At 42.1% G+C, this 12483-nt stretch overlaps 2 long non-coding RNA genes across 4 annotated transcripts; both read right to left on the bottom strand.

Annotated features, from left to right (window-relative positions):
- Positions 1–432: 432 nt before the first annotated feature.
- On the bottom strand, positions 433–2138 carry LOC141379203 (uncharacterized). Of its 2 annotated transcripts, none has more exons than XR_015517324.2 (2): positions 2000–2138; positions 433–1665 (listed from the first exon to the last, which is right to left on the bottom strand). It is a non-coding gene; the product is annotated as an uncharacterized LOC141379203 (long non-coding RNA). The 2 variants fall into 2 exon arrangements; XR_015517325.1 differs by having other exon boundaries at positions 433–1651.
- A 2084-nt stretch (positions 2139–4222) lies between these two features.
- On the bottom strand, positions 4223–9248 carry LOC137489705 (uncharacterized). 2 transcript variants are annotated; one of them, XR_015517309.2, is made up of 2 exons: positions 9110–9248; positions 4223–8761 (listed from the first exon to the last, which is right to left on the bottom strand). It is a non-coding gene; the product is annotated as an uncharacterized LOC137489705 (long non-coding RNA). The 2 variants fall into 2 exon arrangements; XR_015517308.1 differs by having other exon boundaries at positions 7543–8775.
- Positions 9249–12483: the final 3235 nt, after the last annotated feature.

The raw sequence follows: 12483 nt of genomic DNA, 5'->3' as shown, positions 1-12483 counted from the left end.
TATCTTCTCAAGAGACAGACTTTAAAATGGCAGTTAAAACCCTCTTTAAGGCACTTAAAAAACGGGGATACGGACGCACATACCTTCGGAAAATTTTCAAAACATTTCAACAATCTATCGCAAACCCAACAACAACAACAAACACACGCAACAAAATAATCCCCCTCGTCACATTTTACTCACAACAGAGTAAACAACTTAATAGAGCAACAAAAGAAAACTTCAACAAATTCATCGAACCCACACGTTTTATACAGAAACACAGACCAATCGCGGCCTTTAAGAGAAACAAAAACTTACTAGACACACTGGTCAGTAGCAAAACCAGCCAACAACAAAAACCGACAAGAGCGGAAGCGCACAAACACTACACGGTGAGACGGTGGGTCCAGAACAAAACAAACAAAAACATTTACGAAACACAACGCAACACATCGGCGGGGGTATGCAACTGCATCTACTTAATTTATTGTACGAAATGCCACAAACAATACGTTGGACAAACTAAGAATCAACTCTCATTACGAACATATCAACACACATACAACATACGTAACAAAATCGAAAAACGCAAATTATTAGTTAAGCATTTTGTAATGCATGGACTCTCAGCCCTCAGGGTTACCGCCTTACAGTCAAGCCCCTTTTGGTCATTACGGGAGAGGTTAAGGTTTGAAAGAATATGGATCAAGCGATTGGACACGGTGTATCCAAGGGGCCTAAATGAAAACTAAAAACAAACAGCAAAACCTAAAACACGGAGAGCTCCGGGATGAACCCTAATTTTCGATTACGACAACCCAACACCAACACTCACCCCAACCCCATAGACGGTAACCCTGACGCGACCACTAACCCTATTCCCATAAACCAAAACGCAACCCCAACACTCACCCCAACCCTACGGCCAGGAACCCTACGGTCAGTAACCCTACGGTCAGTAACCCTAACATTAAAATTAAAATTCATTTTTATGCAGCTCTGAACATTAAAATTAAAATTCATTTTTATGCAGCCCTGAACTACGTGAATCATACCTAAAAACACAGCGACTCAGGGGACTACGCGACTAACCCTAAGTTTCAAAAATTAAAATGCAACCCCAACCCCTACACTCACCCTAACCCTAAAGTCAGTAACCCTGACACTAAAACCCCTCTTAATACGACCTGAAATCACAGGAACCATACCCCAAACACGGGGGACGGCGCGACAAACCCTAACTCGAATCTTAACACAAAAGTAAATATACGAAGGGACACAAAAAAGCACACACACGCACACATAAAACAATAAAAACACAAATAAAAGACACACACCTAATTTTAAACAAATAAACAAATTAAATAAACAAAGTAATCAAAAAATAAAAAACAAAAAATAAAACAATTATTTATTTATTCACAAAAAATACATAAAACAGCATGATATTCAACAATGAGAAACAGGAGTGGAGGAGGGTCTGGACGAAGGAGGAAGTCGAAATGGAATCCGAAGCGGTCAGTTGAAATGTAGGACAATGCACAACCAAGGCCGGACACAGTCTGGCCTTTGGATTTTTCGTTCCCCTAACCAAGCTCGTGCCACGTCTCTGAACTTTGGGTCCGATGAGATGAAATCCCGAAATCCGACTCTCCACCACGACACAGTCCTGTAAATACACAACTAATAACATAATTTTAATGCTTAATACAGTCCCCATCACATAAAACCTAATTAAAAGTAAGCCCAGACTATATCTACACACTCATACATACATACAAGATCCTCTCAACACAGATATAAATCCCCCACAGAGAGTGGAGTGAATAATGATACAAAAAAGGAAAACTCGATACAAACTTAGAGAATATCTGATACATAATAGCTCCCCTCCTCTCTCATCACTCTAACATTAGTTACAAAGACTCAAAGGACGATTTGTAAACAAAGGGGCACACTTATCCACAACTTTACATGATTCTCAGACTAACATCCAAAACAAACACACAATACTTACCTAACATCCTATCCCAACACCTCTGGATCAACAGGGGAATTCACAGGGCTGCATACCAGTTAATTCAATCACTCCAGCTCGAAAAACAAAGCAGAGAGACGGAGTTTGCCGAGATGATGACGTCACCGGAGCCACGAACAAAACAGGAAGTAAATCGCGGAAGCACCGCGACGATGACGTCACACACCCTCGCGTTTAAAACTACTTCAAACACAGCCAATTCATTTCTAACATTTATCTAAAGCAGGATCAAAGGAATCCATACAAACACAACTTAAAAACCAGGATTATCTGACAATTAATAACATTGCTAACATTATTTGAGGCTTAAGACGATTCAACACACTGATTTATATCTTACAGAAATAATCCAACTCATTTAATAAGAGGATTAAAAATGAGGAATACAATTTATCTCGAATAACACAGCCTGTCATAACATTTTAGACCCAAAATGACTCAGCAAAATAACAAACACTCCATAAGGACACCAACAATTACTCCTTACACACTTATAAAAATAATAAACCCACGCAGATATGACTTAAATAGTTACTTATAAAACAACTTGAACAAACACACTTGAAGTAACATCCAAACCACATAGGAAGTCAAATAAATAAGTTTGATAATAAATACTCATAACAAATAATTTTTCTAACAAAACAAACGCTTAATTATTTCAACAGGATGATTAAATATATTAAAAGCAAAAAATACACATTAAAATACGATTAAAACACCATTTGAACAAACCAGCTCACACACTGATCATAGCCACTCCCCCACTCCCCCCTCCCCTCTCCCTCACAGCAGGACTATAAATAGGGAGGGAACACTCACCAGCTCACCATTTGTGAAGCTGCTCTCTTTGGACACTCACAGACACTGATCTTCTATACAAATCCGACGTTCTTGCACACAGCCTGAGGAAGAAATATACACTTCGAAACGTAGCTACGCATTGAACGTCGATTTTTAGGAATTCCTTATAGATTTAGAAAATAGAATTAGGAAAAAATATTTAGAAAAAAATAGAAAACTACAAAGCTTTCAAAAAACAAAAAAAGATGTACAGATACTTTAATGAATACAGAGCCAGACTAACTCCAAGAGAACGAGTTAGGATCTGGGATTATCCCACTAACACAGCACACCAATATATTTCTAGGAACAATGCAGTACAACAAAGTACTCGAAATCAAAGTCACGAGCAACGGAGTGAGAACACCAACCGCTTGCGGTGGGACGTTCACGCCGGCCCGCACCGTGTTCATGACAATGATTTCCACCCAACAGTCCGTTTCCGGACTACTAGAGATACTAGATGGATAAACGATGGGGCCCAAGACGAGCACCATCGTTTCAACAATTTCACATATCAGTACAGACAATACAACAACACCCAACCTAGACAAGACATCAGACCACGTGCACTGATCACACGTGAAGACGACGACACATGGAGATACACAAGAAGTGACACACATCACTACAAAAACGCAGAACTCCCATACAGAGAAAGACAATTTATAAATTCCCAATACAAAAGACAAGAAAATAGAGTAGAATTAGACAACGATACGTGGAGATACAGAAATAATAACACGCACTCTAAAAACACAAACTTCCCACAGAGACAAAGACAATTCAGAAACGTTCAATACGACACACAGGGGGTTCCCTACAACAGAAACGCCCAACCGCCTCGCCCGGTCTTCACGAGACGCGAAACTCCACATAACATAAACAGACAAAGAACGACTTACTATCACGATGACACTCCACGCACAGACGGTCCCCTTCAACGCAAACATTACTCCAGGGACGGTAACGGGACAGAATATACACCAAGGTGGCGTAACGAACAAAACAACAAGAGAGAACGGCCACAAAAGGGACCGCGAACAAGACCCCAGAGATATTTTACACAACCGAGCGATCCTACCCCATCTGCATATACGCCCGCAACACCGAAGCTCAAAAACACGATTAAACTGGTTTACGATCTCCTTCGCTTGGAACACCAATTAAAAAACATTGACGTACAAAAAGAAAGCGACACACCCATCACATTTAAAAGACTGCAAACACACCTGATCACCACGATTAAACCATTACTACCCAACGAAAGAGTAAACGAGAGATTGACGGGCAACGCACGCAATTGGATGTACACGACACAACTTATCCTACGAGAACATTACCAGCTCCTCATCCAACAGAAGAAGCGTGAGCTCATAGCGCACACCGACAGAGCGGATTGGCCACACGCACTCGACATAGCGACCAGATGGGCCAACAAAAACCTACAAAATAAAATACAACCCACAACATTCGAAAAAATAGAAACATTCCTTACCGAAACTAACGAACGCAACACATCGAGAGACACCGAAAACGGAGATCCACCAGCCCCAAACACAAATCAAACGCACGCACGAACACACAAACGTAAAGATGATCCGCCAGCGACAAGGGCAAAATCAGGGGCACAACACGTACATGTACAGACTTCGCCAGCCGCCCCTCCTCCCAGCAGGGGCGACTGGTCTTTCGACGAAGAATTCCCACCACTCGCACCCCCAGCAGGCATTACGCCTACAATCATACACACAACAAAACCACTACCACAAAGAACAGCACGCAGACTTAACACTGACCTCTTGGTGGACATCGAAACACCACAAAACAAACAGACCGCCGAACAAAAAGCCCCCACCGAACAGCCAAAAACAACCCACGAACAACTTAGCACACACACAATTGTCGAGAAGAACAAAACGAACGAAAAGGAAGACACAACTGGGCAGTCTAGACACACCTCAGACACGACGGCGACTACAAGACCTCCCACTACACATGTAGACAGAGCCACCTCCCCCAGTTTATACTCGGAGGACTCAACGGATGACGACTACGCCACATATACAGTCAACGCAGCACATAGAACATCCCCTACATTGGAGACCGAAAACGAACAGAGAGACAGTACACGAACCGAAGAAACCGAAAATACCACACACGACACTGAGAACACATCGACAGCGCTCGCCACACCAAGAAAGGACACACACACACTCGTGACCCCCTCCACACCAAAATCGGTGGGCAGACCTTACAAACACATCAAGACAGACAAAAAACACATAGACTGGAGCCTCAACCTAAAAAAGAGATGTGTGATAATCGGCGACTCTAACGTAGCAAGGATCCCGTCTTTTGATATAGTAGAGCTCCAGGTGGATAGCTTCCCGGGAGCCAAATTCCAACACGCCGGTTATTTGGTGGAAAAAGCAACGATCGCAATGGAACCCGAAGTACTGATGCTCTCGTTCGGTATCAATAATCGTACACAAAGGTGCATCTCAACCACAGAAAAGGAAATACTCAGAACATACAAAACAGCACGCGCTCGCTTACCACACACGGAGATCATCGTACCACTCATTAACTTTAGCCAAACACTACCAGAAGAAGAAAAAGCACATCTCACGGCCATGAACAAATACATCAGGGACAATCTTCATCATGTATCAGCATTACCATCCAGGGATTTCAGGGTAGAGAACGACATGATCCACTGGACCGCCGGTACGGCCCGAGCACTTTTAGAACACTGGATGTATTTTTTAGACTTGGAAGGCCAAATATCCCAACAGGGGACTCAGACAAACGCATAGTCAATTTATCGACGGTAATACTAACCCAAGATCAAACGGAAACATTACGGAAAGGCCTTTCGTTCATTCCCTCAACTAAAAGAACCACACAAAAGATCGAATTATTACATAGCTTACAGACTTATCACAGACGAATAAAATTAGAAGTATACTTTGAGGGCAAAAAAAGACAAAAACAGAAACTACCATTCACGCACAACTCCGATTGGACTCCAGCACTATCCAGTTTACCCCCGCAAATCAACTCATTGATCAAAGCAGACTATTACGCGTACAAACATCTCGATTGGGGCCGGTCAGAAGAAGAAAATCTCACAAAGAATGAAAGAATAGCTATTAAAAACCTACACGGCAATCACCAGTTGGTAATCAAACCTGCGGACAAAGGAAACGCGGTCGTACTCATGGACAAAACGGACTATTTATGGGAGGGGCATCGACAACTTAACAAACAAGAACACTATAGCCCCTTGAACGAACCCATATACCCCCAAACGAGACTAGAAATCAAAGAAATACTTGAAGAAATGTGCGAAAAAAAGATTATCAGCGGGGACCAAAAAACTTATTTAATGGGATCGGGCACTCCCAGGCCAAGGAGATTTTATCTACTGCCCAAAATTCACAAAGACCCGAAAGACTGGAGTAGGCCACATAAGATACCACCAGGCCGTCCAATAGTATCGGACTGTGATAGCGAATCATACTATACAGCCGAATATATAGAATATTTTTTAAACCCCATCTCACAGCGACACGCCAGTTATTTACGAGACACATACGATTTCATACAAAAGACCAAAAATCTAACAATCCCCACGGACGCCCTCCTTTTTACTATCGACATAGACAGTCTCTACACAAACATCGAAACACAGGCCGGAATATCGGCTGTGCAAGATTGCTTCAAGCGTTTTCCGGACCCCAAAAGACCCGATGAGTATATAATCAAACTATTAGAAATCAATCTCACCAAAAACGACTTTGAATTTAACTCGAAATTCTATCTGCAAACAAAGGGCACCGCCATGGGCAAAAAATTCGCACCCTCTTACGCAAACATATTCATGGCAGCTTGGGAGCACTCCGCACTAACTAATTTTCCCTTAAAACCATTCGCATATTACAGATTCCTAGACGATATTTGGGGAGTATGGACATACGGCCGAGAGGAATTTCAAAGATTCACAACACACTTGAACAATCATCAAAGTTCCATCACAATCAAGTTTGAGATCAACGACCAACAAGTGAACTTCTTGGACGTAGTCACATACAAAGGACCAAAATTTGAGAAACAAAACCAATTGGACTACAAAGTTTACTTCAAACCCACAGACACACACTCGCTACTACACAAGTCTAGCTTTCACCCTAAGCACACATTTCGGGGAGTAATCAAGTCACAAATCCTTAGATTTTACAGAATATCTTCTCAAGAGACAGACTTTAAAATGGCAGTTAAAACCCTCTTTAAGGCACTTAAAAAACGGGGATACGGACGCACATACCTTCGGAAAATTTTCAAAACATTTCAACAATCTATCGCAAACCCAACAACAACAACAAACACACGCAACAAAATAATCCCCCTCGTCACATTTTACTCACAACAGAGTAAACAACTTAATAGAGCAACAAAAGAAAACTTCAACAAATTCATCGAACCCACACGTTTTATACAGAAACACAGACCAATCGCGGCCTTTAAGAGAAACAAAAACTTACTAGACACACTGGTCAGTAGCAAAACCAGCCAACAACAAAAACCGACAAGAGCGGAAGCGCACAAACACTACACGGTGAGACGGTGGGTCCAGAACAAAACAAACAAAAACATTTACGAAACACAACGCAACACATCGGCGGGGGTATGCAACTGCATCTACTTAATTTATTGTACGAAATGCCACAAACAATACGTTGGACAAACTAAGAATCAACTCTCATTACGAACATATCAACACACATACAACATACGTAACAAAATCGAAAAACGCAAATTATTAGTTAAGCATTTTGTAATGCATGGACTCTCAGCCCTCAGGGTTACCGCCTTACAGTCAAGCCCCTTTTGGTCATTACGGGAGAGGTTAAGGTTTGAAAGAATATGGATCAAGCGATTGGACACGGTGTATCCAAGGGGCCTAAATGAAAACTAAAAACAAACAGCAAAACCTAAAACACGGAGAGCTCCGGGATGAACCCTAATTTTCGATTACGACAACCCAACACCAACACTCACCCCAACCCCATAGACGGTAACCCTGACGCGACCACTAACCCTATTCCCATAAACCAAAACGCAACCCCAACACTCACCCCAACCCTACGGCCAGGAACCCTACGGTCAGTAACCCTACGGTCAGTAACCCTAACATTAAAATTAAAATTCATTTTTATGCAGCTCTGAACATTAAAATTAAAATTCATTTTTATGCAGCCCTGAACTACGTGAATCATACCTAAAAACACAGCGACTCAGGGGACTACGCGACTAACCCTAAGTTTCAAAAATTAAAATGCAACCCCAACCCCTACACTCACCCTAACCCTAAAGTCAGTAACCCTGACACTAAAACCCCTCTTAATACGACCTGAAATCACAGGAACCATACCCCAAACACGGGGGACGGCGCGACAAACCCTAACTCGAATCTTAACACAAAAGTAAATATACGAAGGGACACAAAAAAGCACACACACGCACACATAAAACAATAAAAACACAAATAAAAGACACACACCTAATTTTAAACAAATAAACAAATTAAATAAACAAAGTAATCAAAAAATAAAAAACAAAAAATAAAACAATTATTTATTTATTCACAAAAAATACATAAAACAGCATGATATTCAACAATGAGAAACAGGAGTGGAGGAGGGTCTGGACGAAGGAGGAAGTCGAAATGGAATCCGAAGCGGTCAGTTGAAATGTAGGACAATGCACAACCAAGGCCGGACACAGTCTGGCCTTTGGATTTTTCGTTCCCCTAACCAAGCTCGTGCCACGTCTCTGAACTTTGGGTCCGATGAGATGAAATCCCGAAATCCGACTCTCCACCACGACACAGTCCTGTAAATACACAACTAATAACATAATTTTAATGCTTAATACAGTCCCCATCACATAAAACCTAATTAAAAGTAAGCCCAGACTATATCTACACACTCATACATACATACAAGATCCTCTCAACACAGATATAAATCCCCCACAGAGAGTGGAGTGAATAATGATACAAAAAAGGAAAACTCGATACAAACTTAGAGAATATCTGATACATAATAGCTCCCCTCCTCTCTCATCACTCTAACATTAGTTACAAAGACTCAAAGGACGATTTGTAAACAAAGGGGCACACTTATCCACAACTTTACATGATTCTCAGACTAACATCCAAAACAAACACACAATACTTACCTAACATCCTATCCCAACACCTCTGGATCAACAGGGGAATTCACAGGGCTGCATACCAGTTAATTCAATCACTCCAGCTCGAAAAACAAAGCAGAGAGACGGAGTTTGCCGAGATGATGACGTCACCGGAGCCACGAACAAAACAGGAAGTAAATCGCGGAAGCACCGCGACGATGACGTCACACACCCTCGCGTTTAAAACTACTTCAAACACAGCCAATTCATTTCTAACATTTATCTAAAGCAGGATCAAAGGAATCCATACAAACACAACTTAAAAACCAGGATTATCTGACAATTAATAACATTGCTAACATTATTTGAGGCTTAAGACGATTCAACACACTGATTTATATCTTACAGAAATAATCCAACTCATTTAATAAGAGGATTAAAAATGAGGAATACAATTTATCTCGAATAACACAGCCTGTCATAACATTTTAGACCCAAAATGACTCAGCAAAATAACAAACACTCCATAAGGACACCAACAATTACTCCTTACACACTTATAAAAATAATAAACCCACGCAGATATGACTTAAATAGTTACTTATAAAACAACTTGAACAAACACACTTGAAGTAACATCCAAACCACATAGGAAGTCAAATAAATAAGTTTGATAATAAATACTCATAACAAATAATTTTTCTAACAAAACAAACGCTTAATTATTTCAACAGGATGATTAAATATATTAAAAGCAAAAAATACACATTAAAATACGATTAAAACACCATTTGAACAAACCAGCTCACACACTGATCATAGCCACTCCCCCACTCCCCCCTCCCCTCTCCCTCACAGCAGGACTATAAATAGGGAGGGAACACTCACCAGCTCACCATTTGTGAAGCTGCTCTCTTTGGACACTCACAGACACTGATCTTCTATACAAATCCGACGTTCTTGCACACAGCCTGAGGAAGAAATATACACTTCGAAACGTAGCTACGCATTGAACGTCGATTTTTAGGAATTCCTTATAGATTTAGAAAATAGAATTAGGAAAAAATATTTAGAAAAAAATAGAAAACTACAAAGCTTTCAAAAAACAAAAAAAGATGTACAGATACTTTAATGAATACAGAGCCAGACTAACTCCAAGAGAACGAGTTAGGATCTGGGATTATCCCACTAACACAGCACACCAATATATTTCTAGGAACAATGCAGTACAACAAAGTACTCGAAATCAAAGTCACGAGCAACGGAGTGAGAACACCAACCGCTTGCGGTGGGACGTTCACGCCGGCCCGCACCGTGTTCATGACAATGATTTCCACCCAACAGTCCGTTTCCGGACTACTAGAGATACTAGATGGATAAACGATGGGGCCCAAGACGAGCACCATCGTTTCAACAATTTCACATATCAGTACAGACAATACAACAACACCCAACCTAGACAAGACATCAGACCACGTGCACTGATCACACGTGAAGACGACGACACATGGAGATACACAAGAAGTGACACACATCACTACAAAAACGCAGAACTCCCATACAGAGAAAGACAATTTATAAATTCCCAATACAAAAGACAAGAAAATAGAGTAGAATTAGACAACGATACGTGGAGATACAGAAATAATAATAACACGCACTCTAAAAACACAAACTTCCCACAGAGACAAAGACAATTCAGAAACGTTCAATACGACACACAGGGGGTTCCCTACAACAGAAACGCCCAACCGCCTCGCCCGGTCTTCACGAGACGCGAAACTCCACATAACATAAACAGACAAAGAACGACTTACTATCACGATGACACTCCACGCACAGACGGTCCCCTTCAACGCAAACATTACTCCAGGGACGGTAACGGGACAGAATATACACCAAGGTGGCGTAACGAACAAAACAACAAGAGAGAACGGCCACAAAAGGGACCGCGAACAAGACCCCAGAGATATTTTACACAACCGAGCGATCCTACCCCATCTGCATATACGCCCGCAACACCGAAGCTCAAAAACACGATTAAACTGGTTTACGATCTCCTTCGCTTGGAACACCAATTAAAAAACATTGACGTACAAAAAGAAAGCGACACACCCATCACATTTAAAAGACTGCAAACACACCTGATCACCACGATTAAACCATTACTACCCAACGAAAGAGTAAACGAGAGATTGACGGGCAACGCACGCAATTGGATGTACACGACACAACTTATCCTACGAGAACATTACCAGCTCCTCATCCAACAGAAGAAGCGTGAGCTCATAGCGCACACCGACAGAGCGGATTGGCCACACGCACTCGACATAGCGACCAGATGGGCCAACAAAAACCTACAAAATAAAATACAACCCACAACATTCGAAAAAATAGAAACATTCCTTACCGAAACTAACGAACGCAACACATCGAGAGACACCGAAAACGGAGATCCACCAGCCCCAAACACAAATCAAACGCACGCACGAACACACAAACGTAAAGATGATCCGCCAGCGACAAGGGCAAAATCAGGGGCACAACACGTACATGTACAGACTTCGCCAGCCGCCCCTCCTCCCAGCAGGGGCGACTGGTCTTTCGACGAAGAATTCCCACCACTCGCACCCCCAGCAGGCATTACGCCTACAATCATACACACAACAAAACCACTACCACAAAGAACAGCACGCAGACTTAACACTGACCTCTTGGTGGACATCGAAACACCACAAAACAAACAGACCGCCGAACAAAAAGCCCCCACCGAACAGCCAAAAACAACCCACGAACAACTTAGCACACACACAATTGTCGAGAAGAACAAAACGAACGAAAAGGAAGACACAACTGGGCAGTCTAGACACACCTCAGACACGACGGCGACTACAAGACCTCCCACTACACATGTAGACAGAGCCACCTCCCCCAGTTTATACTCGGAGGACTCAACGGATGACGACTACGCCACATATACAGTCAACGCAGCACATAGAACATCCCCTACATTGGAGACCGAAAACGAACAGAGAGACAGTACACGAACCGAAGAAACCGAAAATACCACACACGACACTGAGAACACATCGACAGCGCTCGCCACACCAAGAAAGGACACACACACACTCGTGACCCCCTCCACACCAAAATCGGTGGGCAGACCTTACAAACACATCAAGACAGACAAAAAACACATAGACTGGAGCCTCAACCTAAAAAAGAGATGTGTGATAATCGGCGACTCTAACGTAGCAAGGATCCCGTCTTTTGATATAGTAGAGCTCCAGGTGGATAGCTTCCCGGGAGCCAAATTCCAACACGCCGGTTATTTGGTGGAAAAAGCAACGATCGCAATGGAACCCGAAGTACTGATGCTCTCGTTCGGTATCAATAATCGTACACAAAGGTGCATCTCA

Source organism: Danio rerio, chromosome 19, assembly GCF_052040795.2.
Source record: "Danio rerio strain M-AB ecotype USA chromosome 19, GRCz13ab, whole genome shotgun sequence".
Lineage (NCBI taxonomy): Eukaryota > Metazoa > Chordata > Actinopteri > Cypriniformes > Danionidae > Danio > Danio rerio.
Note: the sequence above shows the minus strand (reverse complement) of the source record. Positions and strands in the feature narration are given on the sequence as shown.